This window comes from Microtus pennsylvanicus, chromosome 3 (genome assembly GCF_037038515.1).
Source record: "Microtus pennsylvanicus isolate mMicPen1 chromosome 3, mMicPen1.hap1, whole genome shotgun sequence".
Lineage (NCBI taxonomy): Eukaryota > Metazoa > Chordata > Mammalia > Rodentia > Cricetidae > Microtus > Microtus pennsylvanicus.
Window position 1 is genome coordinate 144,492,036 of NC_134581.1, and position 26,870 is coordinate 144,518,905.

At 45.9% G+C, this 26,870-nt stretch overlaps 1 protein-coding gene and 1 long non-coding RNA gene across 2 annotated transcripts in view; one reads left to right on the forward strand and one right to left on the reverse strand.

Annotated features, from left to right (window-relative positions):
* Aco1 (aconitase 1) overlaps positions 1 to 18,697 on the reverse strand; it is a 47,452-nt gene extending 28,755 nt beyond the window's left edge. The window contains exon 1 of the mRNA XM_075967519.1: positions 18,121 to 18,697. The gene's annotated coding sequence lies outside the window, so the exon portion shown is untranslated. The remainder of the gene's footprint in view (positions 1 to 18,120) is intronic.
* A 2,309-nt stretch (positions 18,698 to 21,006) lies between these two features.
* LOC142847382 (uncharacterized) lies at positions 21,007 to 26,756 on the forward strand. The gene is made up of 4 exons (XR_012910155.1): positions 21,007 to 21,107; positions 21,280 to 21,433; positions 22,617 to 22,881; positions 25,843 to 26,756. It is a non-coding gene; the product is annotated as an uncharacterized LOC142847382 (long non-coding RNA).
* The last annotated feature ends 114 nt before the right edge of the window (positions 26,757 to 26,870 follow it).

The window sequence follows — 26,870 nt, forward strand, 5'->3', positions numbered from 1 at the left end:
CACCCTTCAATCTAGTCCCCAATATTTTTATTAACTTTTATTTTATGTGTATGAATGTTTGCCTGCATGTATAAATACATGTCCACTGCGTGTGTCTGGTGCCAGAGGGGGTGCCTGATCCCCCACAACTGGAGTCAAGGCCAGCTGTGAGCTGTCATGTGGGTGCCGGGAACCAGATCTGGATCCTCTGCAAGAAAAGCAAGTATCCTTAACCTCTAAGCCATCTCTCCAGTCCCTTCCCAATATTTTTAATTAAAATATAAAAACAGCATTTTTCCTGCTTATATGAGTAAATATTATTTAGTCAATACATTTATAAAATGATCAATATGCCAGGATGGCATTACCACACAGAATAGGAATGTTTATGAGGATGCAAAGCGTGGGCATCTATAGACAGAAGGTATTCTTCACTCAGGACGCGAGTCCCGCTTGTGACCTCAGGAGGGAGGCTTGGCTTTTATGTAACATTTACAGTTTAAACTGTGAGCACATACAAGTTTTTTTTTTTTTTTAAAAAAAACTAGTTACAAATTTTACGAGAAACAGCTATTTGTGCTACCCAAAGTTTGAACTACCCGAAGTTCAGGACAGGATACTTTTTGAACTATCCAAAGTTCAACACAGAACTAGTATGCCCAACCAAAAAAAATCTTAAATTTAAATAGACTGGAAACCTGTAACTTTTTGTGTACCAAGAGGATGCCATAGATTTCATAACTGAACTCGCGTGACTGGGCACAACTAAAACCAGGTGTGCTAACAAATAATGCACAAGATTAGCTTTAGATTTATGTGCGTAAGGGGCATATGAAGCATAAATTTTCATATTGAGACTTCATTTCATGACTGAGACCTAATTGTGCACATGCAAATATTTAAAAACTCAAAATATTCTGAAAATTTTTTTTGACCAGGGTTTCACTATGTAGCTCTGGCTGGCCTGGTAGCCACCATGTAGCCCAAGGCAGGTAGCTTTGTACTTTGGCCAGCAATCCTTCTTTTGACTCCCAGGTATTGGGATTATATATGCGCCACCCTGGCCAGGTATAATGTAAAGTGTGAAACACTTCTGGTCTGAAGCATTTTATAAATAGTAGTCTTGAGGAGAAGCAGTTAAGAGTTACCAATATAGCAGGGACAAGGCACACTGTCTTAGACTAGGTTCCTCGTGCTGTGACAAAACAGTGACCAAAACTAACTTGGGAGAACAGAGAGCTTGTTTCTTTCATCTTACAGCTTGGGGGTCATGGCGCATCACTCAGGAGATGAGGAAGGACCTGAAGCAGGGGGCAAAACTTACTGGCTTGCTCCCCGTGGTGTGCTCAGTTTGCTCTATTATACACCCCAGGACCACCTGCCAAGGTACGGCATCACCACAGCAGCCTGGGACCCCCACAATGACGGTTTCTGTGTAACATCCCTGACTGTCGTGGAATTTGCTATGTAGACCAGGCTGGCATTGAACCCACCTGTTTCTGCCTCCTAAGTGCTGGGATTAAAGGCCTGTGCTACCACTGCCCAGCAATAGACTTGCCTACAGGCCAATCTCATGGAGATATTGTAGACCAAGCTGGCCTCCAACTCACAGAGATCCGCCTGCCTCTGCCTCCCGAGTGCTGGGATTAAAGGCCTGCGCCACCACCGCCCAGCTGGAGATATTTTCTTAATTGAGGGTCCCTCTTCCCAGATGTAAAGGCTTGAATGAGAATGCTTGCATACTTGACCCCCATTGGTGGTGCTGTTTGGGTAGGTTTAGGGGGTGTGTCTTTGTGGGAGAAAGTATGTTACTGGGAGAAAGCTTTGAGATTTAAAAGCCACAGGCCATTTCCAGGCCCTCTCCCCTCCTCTCCAGCCACCTTTACTTCAAGAGGTAAGCTCTCAGCTTCCAGATCTTGCTGCTATGTCTCTACATTGTCATCATGGACTCTTATTCCTCTGAAGCCTGAAGCCCAAACAAACTGTTTTTTTTTTTCCCTATAAGTTGCCCCAGTTCTGTGTTTTAGCAGAGCAAGAGAAAAGTAGCTAACAGACTAGATAACTCTAGTGTATAAGAAGCTGACAGAAAACTAGCGCATGCACCAAGGTGTCTGTACAAGAAGAGCAGGCACACGGGGAGAGTGGCTTTTGTTTTTGTTGGTGTTTGCTCTTCTTGACAGGGTCTCACTGTGTAGTCCCGGCTGCCTGGAACTTGCCATGTAGATAAGACTGGCTTGAACTCATAGAGCTTGATCTGCCTCTGCCTCCTGAGAACTGGAGTTAAAGGAGGTACGCACCACCACACCCAGCCTTGTGGCTTTGTTTTTCGAAGTGAGGGTACATGTAAGATAAAGTATCACACAAATTGAAGAGATTTGTTAGCCAGCCCTAGTAAGTGGGGAGCCAACCAAGTCTAAAAAACCATCATACCAACCAAGTCTAAAGAACCATTAATATTTTTTTTTAAAATAAGAAAAATGGAAACTTATCTAAAGAAGTGGGTTGCCAATCTCTGGGCCCTGAAAATGAGATGATCAATTTGAAGAAGGCACCCATGACAAACACCACATTGCTACATCCTTTGGGCTCTGTCGTCCGTGCTGTTGGCCTCATGGCAGCAACTGCAATGATAGAGCTGTTGTTTTTCTTGCCCAGAAAACAACTGGATCAACAGGAGAGCATCTTGGGGCAACAGCTGGAGGAAGTGCCGGCAAACACTCAAAGGACTGAGCAAAAGGGGTCATCACTTCTTCAGATAGTCTTAAGTTTCTGTCTCCGTGTCAACTCCTAAAGGTGTCTGGAACCAGCCAGAAGTTTATAATTAAATCAACTGCTAAATGTCCCCATCATTCAGTGCAGGCCAATCAGCTGCTGTTCTTAAGATGCCCTCAGATGCTGCTCTCAGATGCCCTGGGAGTAACACTAGTCCTCACGGATTCCTGCTTCTCCTCACACCCTTCACAGCCATGGCATATCTCAGGATGGCTGCAGTGACCAATATGGCTCTTGCAGAAACTGGCTTGTATGAAGAACTTTTACTGTCTGCCTCCCTTGTACTTTAGGAAATTGGCAATTCTGATAGTACTATGGCCACAAAGAAAACCCTACTTGTAGACAGTAGAGGAGAAAGGAAGCACTTCCTACCGTGGCATAGAAGCCGGCATCAAGCTGAATACCCCCAGCTTCTCAAACAGTGGGTTGCAGCTCTGTGTGGGGTCTCATAACTATACATGGTGGTTAGGAAAGATTTAATGCAACTGGCGAAAACAAACTCAAAATCAAATGCATAATGAATCTGAGGTATTTCTGGCAGTCTTCACCCCGGCTGCACCGAGTGACTTCTCTGCAGCCTTGGCTCTGAACACGCGTGTGCTCACTGCCCTGCCTACGTCATTGCCTCATGCAACACCAGTGTTGCCTGGTACCTCAGCTCAGATTTGACCGTTGTAATCATGAACTGCAGTAAAATTTTTTGTTCTTATAGAAACATAGTGATTTAATTATGGAAAACAAAGACTCCTCATATTTCCTACCATCATTCTTGTAAGTATCTAATTAGTGTATCTTTGAGCAGCATTGTATTAAAATGTTTGATTTTAAAAAGTGCAATTTGATTGTTAACTTGAATTTCATTAAAAAACCATTAAATGAATTTTGGATTGGGATTTCGAGAGTTTCTAACAGCTTTTGAAGTGTCCCTAAGCACGTGTTTGCCATTTTATATTCTGCGTTGATGTGAAGCAGCATTTTTAGCACTGATGGTTATAAAATCAGGATAGCAACGAAACTCTAATTCTGCGGTATCAAATATTCAGCCACGATTTAATTCCTTATATAAACAAAACAAGTATCCATCCCATTACTGTTGGAAATTTTCCTTTTTCTTTAAGAGATACCAAAATTATGTATATAGAATTATAATTAATATACATAATATCAAAGATTTATTTTAGATCACATTTCTTTCTATTTAAGTAACTGTTTAGAGTCTATGCCTTTTTCTACACCTATATTCAAGGTCATGTAAAAATCCCCCAAGCAAAAAGGGGCCTGGAGGTAGAGATCATCAAACACCCCTTCCACTGCCTTCTGCAGTGCTGGCGAGAGCGCCATCCGAGGAGCACGTGGTCATTCCCGGTTCACATCTGCAGGAAAGGCAGCTCCGAGGGACGCACAGTGTCTTTATCACAGGGAAAGGTAGAATGAGAACTCCCGCTGTGACAGTGACGCTGACCGTGACCAGGCTACCCACCCGCCCCTAGCTGAAGACAGCGATCAGAACCTTCGAGGACGAGCTCAGTATTGAATGGCGGAGTTATTCTTTCCTCTGGCACCTATTCTGAGCCATGTCTTACATGTCCCTGCCCATCTTTACTGAGCCATAGGTCAAAAACAATAGTAACTGTGTTTTAGCAACTAAAAACTGGTTTTGCTTAGAAGTTGGGAAATAATCCCTCTCCATAAATCTGGAGGACTCAAGAATCCAGGGGCACTCCAAGGCTCCACCCACACTATCGGTCTTGGTGCAAAAAAAGGCGGTCTCAGTGGTTTGCTAATTGCACAAGAAATCCCAAATGACCACATTTCAATGAGGAAGTGAGGGAGAAGTCCTTTGGCTTGGGAATAGGTCCAGATCTAGCACAGGCTTTAGGAATGGCCAGAGCCTTCTAGGTCAGCCCTTTTCCCTGGTCAAACGCTAGCTCATTCCTAATTGTCAAGGACGGTCATGCTCTCACAATCTCCCACACTGCCCACGATTTGCAGCCTTGCCCAGGAAACTGACCACCCAGCCAGGGGCCCTACCCAACAAACACAGGCCCAAGCTTTCTTCTCTGTGCCCTCTCCCCTGAGGCTGTGTTTCAGCCTTTTCTGTTTTATCTAGCTAATCTGCATATAGTAACACCACAAGACAGGACTGGACTCAGAGAGTGAACTGTGGATTTGGGGGCGAGGCCAGCACGTTATTCTAGTTTCCTCTGTTGGGAAAGTGGGGAGCATCGGCACCTAAGACAGCATATGTAGGCTGCTACCATTTCCATTCCACAGAATGGGATGGTGGTAGAGGAAGAGGAAAAGCGAACCATTAAATAGGTGAAAAGAAAAAAAGAGAGAGCCTGGGCAACACTAACTTCAAGAGCAAAGCTAAAGCAACCACTTAGGGCCCGCCCTCCAGGAGGCTTGGCTGAATACTTAGGACTATAGGACACTCACCTCTGGCTGCTTAGTCAAGAGAAAGCGCTAGGAGTTCTTACACAATGGGGTTCTACAAAGGGACGCCTGCACTAAGCGGGAAGCCTGTCACCCTCCCCACATTCTGAATGTAGAGAGAATTATCTGGTAGGAGGGTGGCTCACAGCTAGCCTGCTCTGAAGTGACGGCCGCATGAACCGCACATCAGGATTCTCACAGCTCTATGTGGGAGAGTGGAGTATAGACACCGAGTTTCAGAGGAAGTCACAAAACAAACAAACCAAAACCTAAACATCAGGCACCAGAAGCCGAATCCGAGGTAGACATCGAAAGGGGGAGCCATGCAGGTGCGGAGTTTGGAGTCTGGACTCTGTAATCTTTCTGGTAACTGTCCTATGGGCTCCCTGTAGGACAGCTGTGGGGATCTGGAGCCTTCACTTGTGCACATCCCGCACGGGTTAACCTTCGCCACAACCTAGGCACACCTTGATCTTGGTTATTTGCACATACCACTAAACAATGCTGCCCCTTTGCACACAGAACTTTAGCAGGCCCCTAATCCACTTAATAAAACTGTTGGCTGTTAAAGGATCTGTATGTCTCTGCTTTTCCCCAAGCACTCAGGAAAGGTTGTCCCTCTCGGAGCAGGGAATGTACGGCACAAACCACGTGAGGTAATTGTCTCTCACATTCACCAAGTGGAGAGATAAGAAGCTGATCTTTACATTTCTTTAACAGCGAGTAAAACTGAATCTTTCCCATCTGTCTGTTCGATGTGTGGATTTCTTCATTTGTAAACTGTTTATCCAGGCTGGGTATGGTGGTGTAAGCCTTTAATTCCAGCACTTGGGGTCCCAGGCAGGTAGATTTCCTATGAGACCCTAACCCTAACCCGCCTTATCTACAAAGTGAGTACCAAGATAGCCAGGGATACACAGAGAAACCCTGCCCTGCAAAACCAAAATGAATGAATGAATGAAGTAAACTGTTTATCTGCCAGTAAGGTCAAACTTCGTGACAAACTGAGATGGTCTCTGGTCACCAAATGCTCTCATCTCCACGGGATGTAAGTGAGATCGCAATGCGGGGAAGAGTCAGATCTGTATGGGGAGAATGGAACCGTCTGTCCTTGCTCTTCTCTGGACTTGTGCCCCAAGCTCTGTTAGACTTCCCTGCATAAAGAAGCTCTAAAACGTGTTGCACAATTGACTCTGGACTTGAACAACTGAGATCCTCACGGCCGACAGCAAGATAAGAGGCTCATCAGTTTAAAATGTGGGCCAAACGCCCGTCTATCTAGGCCAAGGTGCTGTGCTCTGTGTGTCTCCAGACCAAAGCTCCACACCCAAGCAGCAATCTCACAAGAGGGCTGTATGAGAAAGGCTGAGTTCTGCTTATGAGAGGAGACCATCCACCACTCTTTGCCTGAAAAGCGAGCTGAGTCATACTCTAGATACCAAAGGGCACATGCTGTGTCTGTCCACCAAAGGTGTATTTGTTTGGAACAGGTGACATATCAGCTAACTGCCGATGGGCAGGGTTAAAGGAAAAAAAAAGACTGCCTCTTCTTGCTCTGACGCCAGCGACCAGGTTAACTAGACCTGTGTTACATCCCAGTGACAGAGTCAAGCTGCCTAGTGTCTAAACAGGCCAGGCAGCCAACACTGCACCTACATCCTCAGAGGGGGAAGAAGAGGAATGAATGGTCCTACACAAGAGAGCTCCATCAGTAGTGGGGTGAAGGCAAAGATTAGGGCTTTGGGGTTTTGTTGGGGGGCAGTGCATCCACTTCCTGGGAACTGCATGCTCTGTACAAGCCTGACGGGGTGGGAATCACCCCCCTGGGTCTGAAGCACAGACGACACACCCTCAGGGTTGCTCACTTGGGACACCCAGAGAAAAACAAGAGCGGACTGCAGATTATTAAGGTCTATGTGACAACAGGAAGAGGTTTCCTCAGCATTGCTTGCTGTGTGGCCTCCTCTCTTCCTAGCCCTTTCTAGAAGCACACAGCCTGAATATCACATCCACAGCTCTCGACTCCAAGGTCAAAATCAGCACGTGTTTAGGGTTTACTCCAGTTCACTGGGAAGACAGCTACGCCACTGCTGCTGCTTCTGTTTTCTATTTAAAGAGAAATTAATTGGTCCTGTTTCCAAACTGATGGTCCTGTGTCTAAACACTATGCTATTTAAAACAACGTTGTTGTTGTTGTTAAACGAAAGATTCCTAGGATGTCTATGTAAGAATAAATGGAGGTCAGATATGTCCAGGAAGGCAAAATTATCATGTCTCGTCCCGGGCTCTTCTACAAGCAGAGCTCTAGAAAGGCTTTGGGGTTCCTTGTGCCTGTGGGTGCCCGTGGGTGCCCATGGGAGGTGGATTTTGTGATAGGGCAGCTCTGATCTTCCCAGCTATTTGTGAAAGTGGTATCAACCAAACGGAACCCTCTCAATTAGAACTAAGACCGTGGATCTTATGTGGGACATTAGTAACCAGGAAGAGAAGCCAACACAATTATCTACCTTGGGAGAGAATAGAAAACTAGAGAGGAGCAGACAAAGTCTTGGAGAAGCAGTGGTTCTACGACAAGAGTCAGGGCTGAGGCAGGACAGAGGACTCAGTTGTTACGGGCACTTACTGCTCTTCCAGAGGACCTGAGTTTGAGTCCCAGCAACCGCGTCTCACAACTATCTGTAACTCCAGCTCCGGCTGACCCGATGCCCACTTCTGGTCTCTGCAGGTAATGCACTCACATTTGCATACCAACACACACACACACACACACTTAAAAATAAATCTTAAAAAAATGCTGGGTGTAGTAGTGCACACCTTTAATCTCAGCACTTGGGATGCAGAGGCAGGTGGATCTCTATGAGTTTAAGACCAGCTAATCTACTTAATGAGTTCCAGGACAGCCAAAGCTACATAGTAAGACAGGGTCTTGATGCACAGCCCAGGCTGGCCTTTCACTCTCAGTCCTCCTGCCTCAGCTTCCCAAATGCTAGAATTTGAGGCATATTTGCTCATGTGTGAGTTCTGAGGAAGAACAGAGGAGAGCATTCCATAGTAGTGCCCACTGAGACTCATTCTTTGAGAAACCCGAATGATTTCCTCAAGCCCTGAGTTTATGTGGGGATGACCTTTTGACTTAATTGTAGGATGAGAAGGGTGTCACCACAAAAGGCTACACGTGCAGCCTCCAGCGATCTCACAGGGATGCTTTTACCCTAGCATTCACCAGTTTTAGAGGCCCGAAGTGGTCTTGTTGGGGCCTCAGAACTGTTTGGACTAAGAGATGATACTCATGCTAATGAAGTTCCCGGAAGCTCGCTGATATAAACCCCTATCTCAATGATTTTCCACGAGGCTCCTGCGTCTTCTACTAGCGTATTCCTGCCACAGTGGTGGCATCACAGAGAGGGTCTAAAGCTAGAGGCAGACAGGCTGAGCCAGAGACAGGGACGGCGATGAACGATGTGGTTCCTCAGACTCTATTCCAGCGCAGTGAGGCACATGTGGCAAGGCCTACACACATGACTCTCACTTCATTAGGTGAAAGAGGTGTTGTGGGATAATGTTTTTGTACTCTGTAAAGATGTGTCTTTGTCAAGGTGCCTCTGATTGGTTTAATGAAGAGCTGAATGACCAACAGCTAGGCAGGAAGAGATTATGCAGGACTTCCAGGCAGAGAGAGAAGATGAGGAGATGAATCTAGGCATGAGAGAGATGCCAGAGGACACAGAAAGAAAGAGCTGGTACAAGATGGAAAAGAGGCAAAAAGTCACCAGGCAAAACAGTGGGATAGGCTTAAGCTATAAGCCGAGCTTTCAAAATTAATAATAAGTCTCTATGTCATTTTTTTGTGAGTTCACAAAATTCACCTACAAAAATGTGACAAGCAATAGAGTAACATTAAACCTTAGTATCCGTGCCTCTTTGGATGGCTAAGGAAGGATGTCCAACCTGTGGTCTGTGGGTCACATGAGAGCTATAAAACCAGAGCAGGACAGGAGGGCTGAGGGGTCTAGGGTCATTACTGTCCTTGTTTGGCTGAAGCCTAAGAGCCATCTTGATAGGCTAGGAGCCGGGGAGGTGGGTGGAGCCAGAGCGGAAGCTGGGAAGAAGGCTAACAGCCCGCAGCACTACAGACCATCAGCAGCTTCTACCCAAAGGGTGTGCAGGCTGCCACCACAGCACCAGGCACCTCACAAGTGCTGATAAAATCTTTAAGCAACCCATCCACAAAGGCGCCACTCTCTTATTTTATAGGTGATAAGACAGGAAGGGTCAGGTCACCGGCTGAGGCCTCTGGGTGGCAACCTAGCTGGGAGCTAAACTCAGCTATGGTTAACTCTCTTGCACCAGGGTACAACCTCTCAGCCACTGGCAGGGTCATTTCACATACACATGTCCAAATTATATAGTGATTAAAAAAAATTAAACTCACAAATAATCTTCAGACTCTAAGGTAACTATTTGAAGACCAGCCTCAAGCTCCCTCAAATGGCCTTAATTTTTGGCAAAATTTGTATACCATCTAACTTTGAAAGGATGGGTTGATATGACAACAACCGCATCAGCACTAAGGCAACACCTTCCTGAGTCCTAAGGCTGGAGAACGGAACGTGCACGGGCTCTCTCGTCTTCCTTACAGCAAACATGGCAGATTCTTGGCAGTTCTAGACCAAGTCTATTCTCTCCTCTGCTTCCCAACCAAAAATTCAAACTAGTGAATCACATAAGAAGCCAACTAATGGTGATACACTTTCGTGAACCACACCATAACCTGTAATGTTCTGTAATTCTATAACAGTCCCACGAAGGATGAGGAGGACAATGAATGATTAAGTGTTCTGTATAAGTCACTTGGGACAATGGTCCAAGGCAAGCCAGACAAAGACAAGCTTGGCCCAGTTGCTCAGAGGTCAGGAGAGAATGAGAGGGAACTGGAGTAGGAGCATTCACCTACGTCTGCGAAGTCGTCAGCGAGCTTGGGTAAACTTTTGATTGCAAAGTCATCAGAGTACTTAGGTAAACTCTTGACAGCCAAGTCCGAGAAACAGTTGGCTCAGGGAATGAGATGCCAGCCTGTAGCTATAATGCATTCAGACGTAAGAACCAGTGCTGAGTCGCTCTGACATACAGTGCTCAGCAAGGTGGTTTCATGTCCGTGCAAGTTTGCAACATTTAATCCCCAGTTCTTTGGTTTCTAATCTGCACATTAGCCCAATGGTCCCTAAGGGCTATAGACAAGAATTCTTTCTAGCTTGTTAAACCTCCTTTTGCTTCTTTGCATATTTTAACGTCACAATGCCTGTCTGTACATCTTTGCTCGGATGGCAGGGGGTGCTGGCATAACTGAGTTACCACACTGAGCACAGTGAATTCTGGGAACTCTATGACATGAGTGGCAGTAATTGATGAGACTGTCATCCCCTACTTCCCAGAGCTTGGTAGGCTAGGAAAGTAGATTATTCCCTTTACTAAAGATTGAAATCTACACCTTAAAACACATTCACTAAGCAGGCTCAAGAACCACTCTTATCTAAGAAAAGTGACCCAGTAAGATAAATTTTTAGGCATTTTTCCTGTGTTGGGAAAAAGCATTGTAAGGTCGGATACTTAAAGGTTCTAGACAGATGTTAAAAAATAAAAAAACTCCTAAAAACAAAGAAGGCAAACAACTGGTCCATTACAAGTCTTCAAAACTTTCAAAAATCTACGCAGATGGGAGAAACTTTACTTTACAGTAGGCAATGTCTGAAAATGTATCTTTTATACTCATTTTTTTCTCCAATTATTCTTTAAAAAAAAAGCACCTCAACTTTTAAATAAATAAATAATTCGGGAGGCAGGGTTTCTCCGGGTAGCCCTGGCTGTCTTGGAACTACTCTGCAGAACAGGTTGGCCTTGAACTCAGATCCGCCCGGCACTGCTCATCAAGTGCCGGGATCAGAGGTGTGCACCACCACCGCACTGCAAACATACTCTTACTTAATGCACACGAGTGGCTTTGCCTGCATGTTCGTATGTGCACCATTTGGGTGCCTGGTGCAGGTGGACAGGTCAGGAGGAGGCAAGGGAGCTGGAGTTACAGGTCGTTGTGAGCTACAATGTGGGTGCTGGGAACAGAACCCAGTCCTTTGGAAGGTCAGCCTGTAATCTTAAGCAGCTGCCTCTCCAGGCCCCTTCCAGGGAGTCTTATCAATGTGGTTTGGTGTGTATTTCTTCAGGATCTTCTTTGTGGTAATTACTAGGTACCGCAGGAGAAAAGAAAACAAAAAGACACGCCTCTTCTACGAGGATTACAACCTAAGAGAAAAGACTAACACCAGCACGTGTTTCACTACAGTAAGACGAGGGCCAGGAGAAAGATCAGCAGACAAAAATAGCTCCAGCTGGGATTTGAGGGAGGCCTTAGGAAAGGCAGAGTCTCTAGGGCAGAGGGAGAGCAAAGGCAGAAACCGTGAATGCTAGCAGGGCTGAAGAAGTCAACTAGGCTGCACCCGGCTCTCAGTGGGGTCTAAGGAGAACAACAAACAAATGGCAGAGAACCCAGCAAGGACTGTGCTCTTTCTTGTTGCTGCTAAGTACCTGGAAATGAAGATGGCAGCTCCTAGCAGAGGAAAGGGAAGGGAGGGAGGCCAAGAGGATGTGGATGGAAGTGAGACTGGCCAGCAGGCAATGCCCAGAACCTGAGGTGCCAGGTCACTCTGGTGTGCCGCAAATGTCTCAATAAAATAGTCAAAGGTGAGAGCATGAGTTAACAAGGGGGGTTAGACAGAGGGCGGGGGGTGGGGGACAGAAAGAGAGGCAGAGGCAGAGACAGGGGCGGGGGAGCACCTGACTGATAGGAAGATGGTCAGCTGATGGCATTAAACCTATGAAGAACCTTCTAAGTTCTCAGTCAAATGGCCAAAGGGTCACAGTAGACTCCAGGGGGAAGTCCACACAGCACACATGACTCCAGCAAGCAGTGTGCTTGCTTTTAGTTCCCCATTCCTAGGGCTCTTATTTCCCCTCTTCCCACTGGGAAAAAGATCTGCAAAGCTCTGCTGCCAGGCAGGCTGTAGGTAACTCAGCACAGAGTGGAACAGCTCTTTCCTCGGTGAGCTCCTGTAAAATAACTGGAGAGGCTGGCTTTGATCATAAGCAAGTTTAGAATCTGTGCCGGAAAGCACTGATAGCGAGGTTGAGGAAAACCCAAAGCCCAAGTTAACTGTATCACCAAGAGAGACCCACTCTGTACTGTGGCAAACCTGTTATCTTTACCCAGGTGAGTGCACACACACAGACACATGCACGCACACACGCAACACTCATCTACTTAACACATACACAGGCACACGCATGCACACATATGCACACACCCACTTGAACACATGCACAGACACTCACGCGTACAAATGTGCACATGCACCACCTGAACACACACACACATGTACACACGCACACATGCATATGTTCACCCACTTGAACACACACACACACGTACACATGCACACATGCATATGTTCACCCACTTGAACACACACACACGTACACATGCACACATGCATATGTTCACCCACTTGAACACACACACACATGCATATGTTCACCCACTTGAGCACACACATGCACACATGCATATGTTCACCCACTTGAGCACACACATGCACACATGCATATGTTCACCCACTTGAACACACACACATGTACACATGCATATGTTTACCCACTTGAACACACACACACACATGCATATGTTCACCCACTTGAACACACACACATGCACACATGCATATGTTCACCCACTTGAACGCATACACACATCTATGTATGCAAGTGAACACACATTTTCTCGCCTCAGAAACAGAGACTCAGAGGGAAACAGTCTTTTCAGACCTTTAATTTTAAAAACCATGCAGCAGATTTTTGCAACACTAGTGCAAGGGTTAGCATAAGGGCCCGTCAAGGAACACTTTGATTTTAGGACTTCTACCTTCCGGCAAGAGTTTAAGTCAAACACGAGGAATGAAATGAAGTGTTTGACTTGAATGGGCTTGCTTTCTGAGTTAGTCTATACCAGCATCACATATACTACTTCAGAAACATGATGTGACAATGTCACGTGATGTGGTGGTTTGAATATGAAGGGCCCCCGTAGGCCCATATATTTGAATGCTAGGTCATCAGGGAGTGCCACTATTAAGGATTAGGAAGTGTGGCCTTGAGGGAGGAAGTGTACGCCAGGCCCAGTGTCTCCCTCTGCCTGCTGCTCGAGGATCTGATATAGAACTCTCAGCTATGTCTCCAGCACATCTGCCTCAGTGTCACCATGTTGCCATGGTGATAATGGACCAAACTTCTGACACTAAACCTCTCAGGTCGCCATATGGGCATCTTTTCATAAGAATAGATATTTTTGGGGAGCAGCTCTTTCACTAAAGAAATCACCTATCTCCCTTTAAAGGCATAGGCTGTTGGGATGTAAAAACACCACATGAATGTTACAGGATGGGTGAGTATCTAATACCAAAACTAAGAAGGAAAAGGTTCCTCACTTGGTTTCACCCGACCTCACTACTCAGAAATGGCTATTCTTAACAGTTTGGTATTTCTGTTTTACATTTCTGGAGCAATTTTAAATTCACAGGTGTGAGATCAAGCATGACTATAACTTATGCATGTGTACAGGTAACAAATAACATGTGTCTGTAGTTTGTGTACAAATATGTACATACATGTATATATAACACATATAATAATTATAATACACACATGTATAAGGAAGATTTGTCCCTGCCCCTGCAGTGAGGATAAGTGTCAGAGATGCTACTGTTTGGGGCCTACAGTCCAAATCCACACTGCATTAGAAGGCAGGTCCACCCACCCAGTGTACGATCCCTCCTGAGACTTGGGAGGATGGATTCTCATTCACTGTGCATACCATGTGGTCCTTCTGTGAAGAGTCTACTTTGGATTTTTCTATGACTACAGTCATCTGTAGTTTCTATTTCCACATGTATCCACCTTGGAGGTTCCAGTCCCAGAATTCCTGAAGAATCTCCTTTTCTTAAAAAAAAATGTATCTTTAAAACAGGGGTTCTCTTTATATTCTTCTAGTACAAGGGTTGTAAACTCTGGTCCGGCACCTGTTTTTGTATAGAGTTTTATTTGAATACAGTCATGCTCATATATATCCAGTATATTGCCTATGGCTGCTTTCACACAGCAGCAGAACTGTATGGTTGTAATTTTTGCTGTCTGCTCCTTTACACAAGAAATCTGCTGATCCATATTAGCATATTCTAAACACAGTTTTTTGCTTTTCTTCTATCAAACATTTTGGAAGACTTGAATAACACATCCCATACGTCATATCTAAGGCTAAGGGCTCTGGTTTTGTTTAAAAAAAAAAAGAAAGAAAACAGAAAAGAAGCCAAACAAACCAAATGCACCTTGGCTCCAACAACAGCAGCAGTGTGCGGATAAATGTTTAGCGATTTGTTCCCCGGGTAGAAAAAGCTCAGACATGGAGCACTGGAAGAGTCCCATGGGGTAGATACTGTCATCACGGCTCATTTCAAGCTGCAGAAATGGAACACTGCTGGGCACAGAGGTGAGAAGGAACGCGCACAATAGCTAGCATAAATCTCTTTCAGGAAACCAGGGGTGCTTGGGACACCTACGAACAACTGCCTAATTGTGAAGTCAGAGACACTGAAGTTCTGAGAAATCCAGTATGCTCTACAAGGCTAGTCCAAGAACTGACATCAGGTTGGAAGGGATTTTCCTATCCGGATGCCTGCTGCCTCATGAAGAGGTATTTCCTCCTAAAAGACAGAACAGACGAAATAAGATGAAAAGCTATTACTTGCCAGGCACATGGTAATAAACACTGGTTTTGTCAGCTTCACAGTGTAGGCCTCTGGTTTCCCTCGCGTATGCTTCTGAAGTGCTCTTTACTAGGGGTACTGTTCTTCTCGCAGGACTGTGTTTCATGTACACATGTAGACAGGGCACTGTCTCAACTGGCCAGTCCTTACCTATGCTCTCGACTGGACGTTCCAGACAGGCCTTGCATCTTTTACACCCATTAAGTTCCCAAGGTCCAGAAGAGTTGGGAACGAGATAAACACCTTCTCAAGGGGTGATTAGGGGAGGCTCCACCAGCAGTGTCGAGTCGTAGACAAAGAACACAAGTGCTGACGTTTAGATCCTAACCTCCACAGGAACAACGGCCGTGCGCACATCACTTCTATCAGTCCAAGTGTTGATGCTGCTCCATTAGAGTACGATAGCCTCTTTGGGTAGAGGATACAGAAATCTCTTTGTTTTGATATGTGTAGTTGATAATATGAATACAACATCTATCTCAAATTTGTATAGGCAGAACACAAAGCAAAGGAAAGAGTCTAACGAAGGATTCTATGCATTACATAAGTGCGCTGGACAACTGCTTTCTTGCTGGGGCAGAGACAGGACTGCTGTGGCATATTAATTTAAGACCTATTACATTCGTTTATGCTATGGAATATTTGCCTAATGATGCAAAGACATTTTACATTTGATTACATAAAATTAACTTGGTGTCAGGAGGTTGAGTCGGCAACTAGCTGACAGGAAGTGGTAGGGAGGAACCATGAGTAGCTAGGGTTCTCAGGTGGGGGTGGAGCAGGACACCCTGTTTTGAGGGGAGATGAGAGCTAAGAGAGAAGATTAGCTACTTGTTCGGCCTCTCTAAGCCAGCCGGATTTCACCTCAACCTTTGAAGCCTGAGTTTTATAGAGGGATAGAGATCTATATAAAGAACCCTTTAGTAGCCGATAGAACCGGTGCCTGAGGAAACAGAATTCCTGCCTGGCTGCGGCCAGTGTTGCCAAATCCTACTGGTAGCAATGGAGTTGAAATTGGCAATTAGGGTATCAGTTGGCTTAAGGCGCAGTCACGAATTTAACGAAAAACCACAGAGGACCACTCACAGTGATAGCCAGGAACATGGAAATGAAAGAACTCAAAGACTGGGAAGCATAGCTCAAGAAATCGAAGTCTAGAAACCACAAACAGAACTGAGCACAGCGGGGGAGGGGAGCAAAAGCATGCCATCCTGTCTGTCTAGTTATTTATTTAGATTTTTCGAGACAGGGTTTCTCTGTGTAGCCCTGGTGGATCAGAGCTGGCCTGACATATTGCCTATGGCTACTTACACATAGCAATATGAGAACTGCATGGTTGTAATTTTTGCTGTCTGCTCCTTTACACAAGAAATCTGCTGATCCATATTAGCATATTCGAAACACAGGATTTTTTGTTTTTCTCTAGCAAACATTTTGGAAGACTTGAATAACACACCCCATACCTAGTATCTGGTCTCAAACTCAGAGAGATCCTCCTGCCTCTCTGCCTCCTGGGATTAAAGGTGTGCGTCACCACTGCCCAGCTCACTATGCTGATATTTTAAAAATGACCTCTCAACTACTTGGTAATCTTACACCAACCCCTATACATTTGGCACGGTCTCTCTACACACACTTCTGAGAACCCACAGGTCCTGTTTGCCACATCCTGCAGTCCTGATGCTCACATGGGTCAACTCCACAGGCACAGAAACAACCAAGGCACGCATGAACATTACTGAGTTTGCAAAAGGCGGCAGCCACCATCAGGTGTGGGGATCCAGTACTTAGTTCCAAAGTGAGGCCAAGAGTGGCCCTGAATATCAGAGATGGAACACTGAACACTCTCCATGGTGCTGGGTGGAAGGGTCATAAACAAGGTAATGAACCTAGTGAACTATGCCTCCCAAGCACTTGCTACCTCGATGTGTGGGGCACAGAACACCTAGGGATCGGCAGGGCCAGCAACACTTCCAAACTAAACAGAGATACTACACTTTCAGGAGGATACTTGAAAGTCTCCAGTAGCCACATGACAAACCACACTGCAAAAGACTGAAAGCAGGGCTGGAGAGATGGCTCAGAGGTTAAGAGCACTGACTGTTCTTCCAGAGGTCCTGAGTTCAATTCCCAGCAACCACATGGTGGCTCACAACCATCTGTAATGAGATCTGGTGCCCTCTTCTGGCCTGCAGGCACACATGGAAGGAATGCTGTACACATAATAAATAAAAGCAGAAGCAGACAGATATAAGAATCCACCTGTCGGCAGGGTGGTGGCACTCTGGAGGCAGAGGCAGGCCGGTCTAGGTGAGTTCGAGGCCAGTCTGGTTTACAAGGAGAGTGAGTGCCAGGTCGACTAGAGTTGTTACACAGAGGAACCCTGTCTCGGGGGGAAAAAAATCACCTGTCTTCTTCTAAGCAGAGATTTGTTGAAATGTAAAGCAATGTTATTCGTCATAACTTGGTTTTGGAAAATATAGGATTTTAGAAAGTGTTATGTTCTGAATTATTAAGCATACTAAGTGTCTGTAAGTTTTATTTATACATAGCAATCATCAATAGGTACAACCCATATAACAAAGGTTCTGTTAAGTGCGCAAAAAGTCCTAAGTCCAAAAGTTCAGCAACTTCTGCTTAGAGGCTGTCAAGCGTGCTGCAGGGAGATGTGCGGTTCTCGTGTACCGGCCTGGCCGACTAGTACAGTCCGGTTCTCCTCGGGTTTCTCAATCAATCACCCTAAGTTCTGAGCTCAACCATCCCACTGAGGGGGTCTCTCGCCCTCACTGTCCCCTCTTGGGTACTCCCTCATCTGCCGGCACAAGCAGCCTTCTTTATCCCGTAGGCCGGGCCTGGCAGACTCCCCGGCGCGGCTTGCACAGCCAAGGCGAGAACTCCCGAGGCGCCGAGTAGAGCCACTCCCAGTCCAAAGCGACGCAGGCTGAGGAGCGGGCGGAGAGGTCACCCCAGGAACGAGCTCCGCGGCCTCCCCCAGCTCGTCCTCTGTCCCCGCGGTCTACAACGTGAAAAGGCCTGCACGGACGCTCCGGGCCCGCGTGGTACTCACCGCTCACAGAGGGGCTCCGCGATCACACAGCCGGCTGCTACCAAGGGACCCAGGCCGACTCGGCGCTTCTCCCGTTGAGCGGTCCTCCGGACGCTCCTACAGCGAGGCGGGACCGTGAGTGAGAGGGGCCGGAACCAGCTGCAGCAGCGGAGGGGCGGGGCCTGGATCTCGCCACGCCCAGAGGGGGCGGGGTCCGAACACCTCTCAGGAGGAGCCTGGACCACCACCCTTCGGAACCTTAAGGGACAAGGAGGAGGGGCGAAGTCTACGACCTATCCCGCCCCAAGGGCCTGAACTTGAAGCTGAGACCGAGGGGCAGAGCCTGGGACACCTCTTCTTTCCAGAGCCCGAAGACAGGCCATGATCGAGGGGCGGGGCCGGGGATCTACCCCGCCCCGAGGGCCGGTCCTGTTTGCTGAGGCTGATTAGCGGAGCCTGGGCCCGCCCAGCCCAGTTCTCAGATCCCGAGAATCTGGGCCCCGGGCGGGGGCAGAGCCTAAGACCTGTTCCACTCCGCTTTGTAGAGCCGAGGCCCGAGGTCCTGAAGCTGAAGGCCTATGAGCTTTGGCCCTAGATCCTCCCGGCTCCGCCCCATAGGCGGGAGAAACTGGACCTGCGGCGGCGAGCTGCTTTGTTAGTGGCTCAGTCCCAGGAAGTGCTTAGCCGACTTGTAGGCTTTTCCTTGTTGGGAGCGTGGAGAATGCTGACTGTCGCTCACGTGGCGCAGGGTGTAATGTGTAATTGCCTGACTGGCGGAGGGAGTCAGAAGAAGAAAGGTATCCTTTCTCCGCGGTCACTACAGACTTCATTTTCTGAGTGCTTCAGTACACTACATAATCAATTATCTCCCTGTCTCCAGTTCCGCCCCTCTCCCTTGTCCTTCATTTTTTGTTCCCACCCCAATTCTTGTTTAGTTTAGGGTTATTCGTGGGATTTTAGTTGTCTTGGGTTTTTGGTATAGTATTGAGAAAGAATCCTATGGGGCCAAGGCGGACTCCGAGCTCACTGTTTGTTGGAACTCAGTGTGACCTTGAATTCCCTGCACTCACCCACCTTTCCAGCGCTGGGATTGCAGGTGTGCCCCCACCATGCCCAACCCTTGAAAAAGACGGTTTCCCTGTTTTTTTTACTTGGACAAGACTTGGGAAGTGAACATCAGGAATACTCTGTAGAAATAGGACCTCAACACTTCTGTGGCTTACTCAGAAAGGCACAATTTCTATGTATAAAGTTAATTTGTAGTATTGCTTGAATGAGCAACATATAGAGTGAATGACTAGGAACTAATGACAAACACCTGGCCAGAGATGGGTGTTCCGCTGCTCTAGGTTGCTCCCTTAGTGTTGAAGGCCCCGAGTTCCAGGAACTCATAGGCTGGGTTTCAGTTCCAAGCTGTCAAAGCTGGAGGCTTATTAGTGCTTCAGGTACTCAAGGCAGAGGCCCGTTGCTCAGGATGTAGAGTGCCCAGCAAACAGTAGGTAGACTTATAACTCTTGAATTTCGGTATAAGGAATTGCTGTCAAAGAGCCCAAGCTTTGCAGTGCCTCCCTGACCTGTAACCCTTTTTAGCCACTCTCTAGTGTTATGGCTCAGAGCTCTTGGAGGGCTCTGGAGCTCTTAACTGCCTTCTGTGTTAGTGCTCTGAGCTTCGGCTGAGTCCCCTGGCTCATGGGGACTCTCTGGGATTCTTCACCTACCTCCTCCCTGCCGACGCCAGTGCTTCTGCCTTTGCCACCAGATAGGGACGTTTCGAAGGCTTAGCCTCCCTCTGCACAGGCTGATGAAGGCTCTAAGTAGGCAAGAGATTATTTATGAGGTGCTGTTACTGCGCCTAATATCACAATCCCAGGAGACAGTACATAGGAGAGAATCCTTCCAGACTAATGAGACAATTAGGGGGAAACAGTCTGCTTGCATAGCCAGAAGAGAAGCATGCTTGTGTATGGACCGTAATCCCACCAGTTACAGCCCTACATGGGCATAGTTCTACCAATCACGAGTGCTGTATAAACAAAATGACAAGCATCACTTACGAACAAATCACAAGCCTCACATTGCACCAATCACAGTTTATTTTTCTTCTGGAGTCAGTAAAGAGTTACTGTAGTCTGAAAAAAAATAGCTTCCCAGTGAGCAGGATCATCTAGGGTTTACTGGCTCTGTCTTGCAGAGTCTTCCAAAGCCAGTGTGGTTTGCTGAAGAGATCATGAGGGGAGCAGGGCCTCCCAGGGCAGAAATTGTAACTTCAACAACAGCCAATGGTTGCAGCACTCCTTGCAGCTGGGGAACAGTTACCGACTGAGGAGCTGTGTCTCCCTAACCTTGCACTTTGGAGAGTAACTTCTTAAGATACAAGCTACAGAAGGGAAGGTGAAACAACAGGGTAATTACAGGGAGATGAAATACTCCACTCTGGAAGGGAGCTTCTTAAGACAGGTAGTAGACAACTCAGAACAGCTTCAGGAAGTCCCTGAAAGTGAGCAGATTCTCACACATAGACACACACACACACCAGAATATATTAGCAGTAAAAACTGTTCTGAGTCATTCTCAGACAAGACAAGCTGCCTGGAAGAAGCAAAGACCAGCAGAGCTGCCTGCAAGAGATTCAGACCAGCCGTGCCACCTAGAAATGACACTCTCCAAACCTCTGAATTGCTTGTAGGCTGTGCACTGTGTTCCAGGACTCTTGCTTTTGTGACTTGTCATCCATGCGAGGGTGGGTTTTGGTGATGCAGCTGTCTTTGAGTCATTTTTGCTCACATATCTTTGTATGTGACACAAATAAAACTAATTGGTTCACCAAGTTGGACTTTGACGGTATCTGCCCTTTGGTCTCTCATCAGTTTCCTGTCTGGCGTGAGTAGGCATTTGTTCCCATCTGCCCAGAAATAGTGTCTCAGCGTTTCCCCGTGGCATCTATGGTGCATTTAAAGCAGCCATAATGCCTCGAGGATAGCCTGTCAGTTGCCGAGATGAGTTGCTTGGTAGGTAGATCCCCACCCAGGGCAAATGGGTACAAGGAACATGTTTGATAGCTGTCAGTCTAAAGATCAAAGCTTTCTGGCCCTTAACAGCTTTACTTAAGGGAAAGTAAGCATTTGAAATGTGCTTGCGATAAAGTCGTAATATTGATCTTTAACCGTGCTTAAACTCTAGCCAGGTGTCCATGGGGGAAGAGTTGGTCCTTTGCAACTGTCGGGCCAGTCTATACAGTAGTTGAAGGGGACTCCAACATAGTGCTATTAATCAAGGAAGAAAGTTAAAGTGGCTGCTTTCTAACGGTGGCAGAGAAACAGCAGAAAATGACCTTGTAAGTGTAAATTTGAAGGGCAGAAAAAAGAGGGGAGGTCTGTGTTAGAATGACCTAGGATGCTGTGGTAGAGGAGACAGAGGATGGGAGAGAAGGGAATGGGGACAATGGGAAGGGGGTAGGAGTATTTGTCCTGGAGGGACAAAGGACTGTCTCTGAATAGAGAGGAGACAGGCATGGCCCATAGGCAAATGGTAGTTTATAAAAGTAAAGGGGGAAACCCCATGTTAGGACGAGGTGTTTAATTTTAACTGGGTATGTTAAAATTAAATGGAGGCTTCTGATTGCTGGACCCCAATACTCTGATAGCTGGACCTTGGTAGTCAGCCTCAGCAGGAGGAAGTGGCCACAAATAAGGAAATAGAACTTGGTGGCTAGCTTTAAAAAAGCAATCTAATGGTTTCTTAGCAAAACGGAACTGGGGTGAAGGGCAAGGCATACCAGAGCCACATGCTCAAGTGGCTCGTGTCCCTTCAGTGATACTGCTACCGTGTACTGCGTCCAATGGAATAGAGCCCATGGTTGAATCTTTACATGTCATTCAGTTCAGCGCTTCCAACCACACTGAAGAGCTGGCAGGTATGAAGTGTGCCGCGGTGGATTCAGTCTTCAATGTATCTGACTCCTGTGCTTCCATACACACCTCTCCCATCATGCTACATGGCATTGTGGAGTATTATAATTACCATGGTTACTTATAGAAACAGGCAGGCATTAGATAAACTGGGAATGGGCTTCAGCCACCGTGCAGCCTACAATACTTTATTCACCTGTTTTCAGGCGTGTTCTCTGACTGTAGCAGAGACAACCTAGCCGTAGTCTGTAGTAGTTTAGGAACACCCAGGTAGACAGTCTTCCTGGGTGGTGGGGTGTTAGAAACAGAGGGCAGATCAACTGTGAATCTCAGGATTGTTATATATCCCTAAGTGTCTAGTATCCTTCATGTATGTTAATTTGCTAGATTCTTTGTAAATGCATGCTTGTTTGTCTTTTTTTCCCCCAATGTCAATAGGAAAATGTCAGGATTGATCTACCAAATCGATCCAGGCATGGAGATACAATGCCATGACCCAAGGCAGCTGCTGCTGATTTATGTTTCCAATGACACAATTTGGTAGCATTGACAAATGAAAAGAGAAAACCCGGCAAATTTGTTGCTTACCTGGTTCATTTCTATTTCCAGCTCGTGAAAAATGGCTTCCACATGTAGGTTTAAGCGCTGGGAGAAAAATAGTTGGGGGCTGGTCGTGCAGCTCAGTTAGCAGAGTGATTTTTGACACGGAAGGACCTTTTCATCATTCTCCTCCCATTCTTGGTGACAAGAAGTAACAACTGCAATACAGACTAAAACATCTCGTCTATTCCAAGTTCAACCATGAAGGCACCAAGATTGAGTGAACAGCAGCACGGTCATCTGCTGCCCTCTGCTGACGGAATGTGAACATGCGGTAAACACATTGTCATGCGGAAAAGCCGAGTGTAGTTTTAGCATCAAGAGAGTAACACTAAAACAAAAACGTTAATGGGAGCTGGGGGGATGCTTAAGAGTGTATACTTAGGACTGGAGAGGGAGGGGGAGAGGGAGTGGGGGGAGTGGGAAATGGGAGGAGGGGAGGAGGTGGAAATTTTTAATAATAATAAAAAAGGAGTGTATGCTGCTTTTTTCCCTTTATTTATTTATTTATTTATTTATTGTTTTTTAAATTTATTTATTTATTAAGGATTTCTGCCTCCTCCCCGCAACCGCCTCCCATTTCCCTCCCCCTCCCCCGATCAAGTCCCCCTCCCTCATCTGCTCGAAGAGCAATCAGGGTTCCCTGACCTGTGGGAAGCCCAAGGACCGCCCACCTCTATCCAGGTCTAGTAAGGTGAGCATCCAAACTGCCTAGGCTCTCCCAAAGTATGCTGCTTTTGCACATGACCTGAGTCCAGTTCCTAGCGCTATGTCGAGTGGCTCACAAAGTCCTGTAACTCCAGCTACTCCAACATCTCTGGCCTTAATGGACACATCTCACTCATATATACACGCATGCATGCACACATGTGTGCACGCATGTATGCACGCACTAAAATAAATCTCGTTTTAAAAGAATAAATATTAACAGATTAATGAACTTTCTGTCCCTGAAGACTGTGTTCACTGACTGTCCCAAAGGTCAGACTAGAGATAAAAACATTTACTCAGCAAGTTGACTTTGCTAAGAGCTTGGTTTTGTGGGTCCCTGAATGATTATGACTACATTAATTAGTAACTGGGAGAGTTATTGCTGTTATTATCTTCCCCGCGTCCTTTGTTTGCCATTTTAATGTTTACCCAAGCTTGGGCAGTGTTCATCTTTGACATATCAAAATCTAACGTTGAGTGTGACTTTTACTTTTTTCTGATAATACCTGGTTTGTGCCACATCCTAACCACTCTATTCCCCTTTTCATTTCTGTGCCATCATTGCCTGGTATGTTATGCCCTTAGATGCTAACTCTTCAAGGCATTATTATTGTTTTATATGCTTAATACTTATTAAGACTTACGCATACACTGTCTAGCTTTGTTCTTCCTTCATGCCCAGCTCCCTTTGGAGGTTCTTGGCTCCTATGCGGTTAATAATATTTCTTAATATTTTCTCTAATAGCTGTTCACTGCTGACAGTATTTCACGGGGTTCCTTTGAGGAGTAATTCCCTTCCTCCTTCTTTCCTCTGCCCATCTTTGTTCTCCCTCCACTCCTTCCTTTTTTCTGTTTCCACAGGATTAACTCAGGCTAGCTAACATTGTGCTCAATGTGTAGCTGAGGATGACTTTGAACTTCCAGTCCTGCATCTACTTCCCGAGTGTCGGAATCACAGGCCTGTACTGCCAGGGATCACACCCAGGGCCTCATGCGTGCTAGGCAAGCGCTCTACAGACTGAACTATAACCCCGTCCCCGATTATTTTTTTCCCCAGCTCTTAAAAATGGCCAGACCTTCTAGCTACCATAGTGTTTGTTGAGAAGTCTTCTGTTAGTCTAAATCTCCCTTCTCTGAAGGTTGATTTCTCTGGGATATTTTTAATAATCTGTTGTCTTATTTCCCTGTTTAGTTTGACATTTCTAAGAAGTCGTTAAATTTTCTGCTGGAAGTTCTGTCCTAGTTGGCTTCTGTTGCTATGATAGAGCACTGACCAAAAGCAACGTGGGGAGGAGAGGCTTTACTTGGCTCACACTTCCATGACACAGTCCATGAAGGAGGTCAAATGACTGGTAATTCATTCTAGCTCTAAGAAGAAACTACTATAAGGAGGCAAAGGATTTTTTTTTTAATTTTTGAATAATCACGTGTCTAGGGAGAACCAGGGAGAAATGCTGTTTACGGACCTGCTTCCCAGCCTTGCTCACCTACCTCTCTTATACAGTTGAGGCCCAAGTGCCTACGAATTGCACTGCCCATAGTGGTCTGGGCCCTACCACATCAATCAACAATCCTGAATATGACCCAGAGACCTGTCCCCAGGCCTATCGGATGGGAGTGATTTCTCATCTGAGATGACTTCTTCCCAGGTATGTCTAGGTTTATGTCATGTGGGCAAAAGTTAACTATGACAATATTTATAAGGTTTGAAAATCTTCTTCATAGCCAGGCGGTGGTGGTACACGCCTTTAGTCCCAGCACTCAGAAGGCAGAGGCAGGTGGATCTCTGTGACTTTGAGACCAGCCTGGTCTACAAAGGGGTTCCAGGACAGCCAGGGCTACACAGAGAAACCCTGTCTAGACAAACCAAAAATGAAACCAAAATAAAACAGAAATCATCATGTGACATGTAGACGGTGGACATCTGGCTGGATATACTGCTGAGTTCACAACAATGACCTACTTCCTTTGACATTTCCTGGGTTAAGGGACAAGACACGTGATTATTCAAAAATTAAAAAAAATCCTCTTGCTTCTTTATAGTATTTTCCTCTTAGAGCTATAATGAATTACCAGTTGTCTAGAAAGTCAGAACACTACTAATTTTTGTCTTATGTGTTGTGCAATGGAAATGTGAAATGGGACCAGTGGGCTGAGGCCAAATTGTTGCTGGAACTGTATTCCACCTAGAGTGTGCAGGGAGAATCCACTCCCTTTCCTTTTCCTGCCGCCAAGAACCCTGTGTGTTCTTTGCTGTGGCCCCTTCCTCCACCTTCAAAGCCAGAAGTGGCCATCACCTCTGACCTCACTCTCTCCACATCTTCTCCAGCTCTGGCTCTCTTGCTGTCCTTTTATAATTAGGTTCTCTGGGATTACCTGGACCCACGCCAGTGAGATTATCCTTATTCTTCACCCCTCCTGATCTACTCTAGTCACAGCTGCGTGATTCCTTTGGCCAAGTTAAGCGTGGTCACCTCAGTGCTTCCTGCTGAGACACAGAGCCATTGCATGTGTTGTATTCTAGATCCCACCGCTGCATCACAGGCAAAGAGAGCCGGAGCAACAGGATGTCCCTGCTGCTTTCTGTATCTTCTTGTGGAGACTCCCAGGACTCAGATACCTTGCACCTTCTTCAAGATTCATGAAATAATGGCAGGTTTTATTAACTGCAAGAGGAGAAAATACCAAACCTTGATGGGTATCTGAATTTTATTTCTTTCTTCGTCAATACTTGAGTATCTTTGTTAGCTACTTGGTTCTTAGCTTTTTATTAACTACTTGGTTCCCTTTAGGTCTAATTCTTCTAGAAAAGACAAAATAAACATCTTATCATTCTCATCAATCATATTTACTTATATACTGCTAGTTTTCAGAATAATAAGCTGGATCCCTATGAGTTTTGGAAGAGACCGGTGTGCTTTTCTTGGCCGGATGAACTCATGAATCTAGGCATGTTGGCTTCAAATAGCTGCACCATCATTTTGACCGATGCTTAAATTAATCTAGTCGTACTCAGTGGAACTGCTTTCAGGTTGGCTCCTGAGTCCTTTTGATGTCACAGTAACCTTTAATTGCTTCCGTCTCTCAGTCGTTTTGTTCGATGTATTTCCCAGACCTAGCACCTGCCAATTCTCCAGGAAGCCCTGTTTCCCTTTAGTGGGAAATGGTTTTTAAAGACTGTAGTCTGAGCACTGTGGGACTCACTGCTGTCTAGTTGATCTCTATAGAAACAATACCTTCAGCTTTTGTTTGTGTTTTTGCTTAAACAGAGTTTAACTCAGAGGTATCTGGCCAAATAGAACTGTAGTTCAACACCAAAATCAGGGTATAAAATAGTAAATTTGAATCTTAGAGGCAGCAATTTAATCTCCACAGGTACAAGTCTCCATATGAAGTAATATTTTTTTTATTTATAAGCAAAATAGTATGTATTTGTATATTAAGTTATACCCTTACGTTTTGATGTATGAATATACTATGTATGATATATGAATAGATAATTAAGTCACTTAACGTAGATTATTCATGTATATTTTGGTGGTACAAATACTT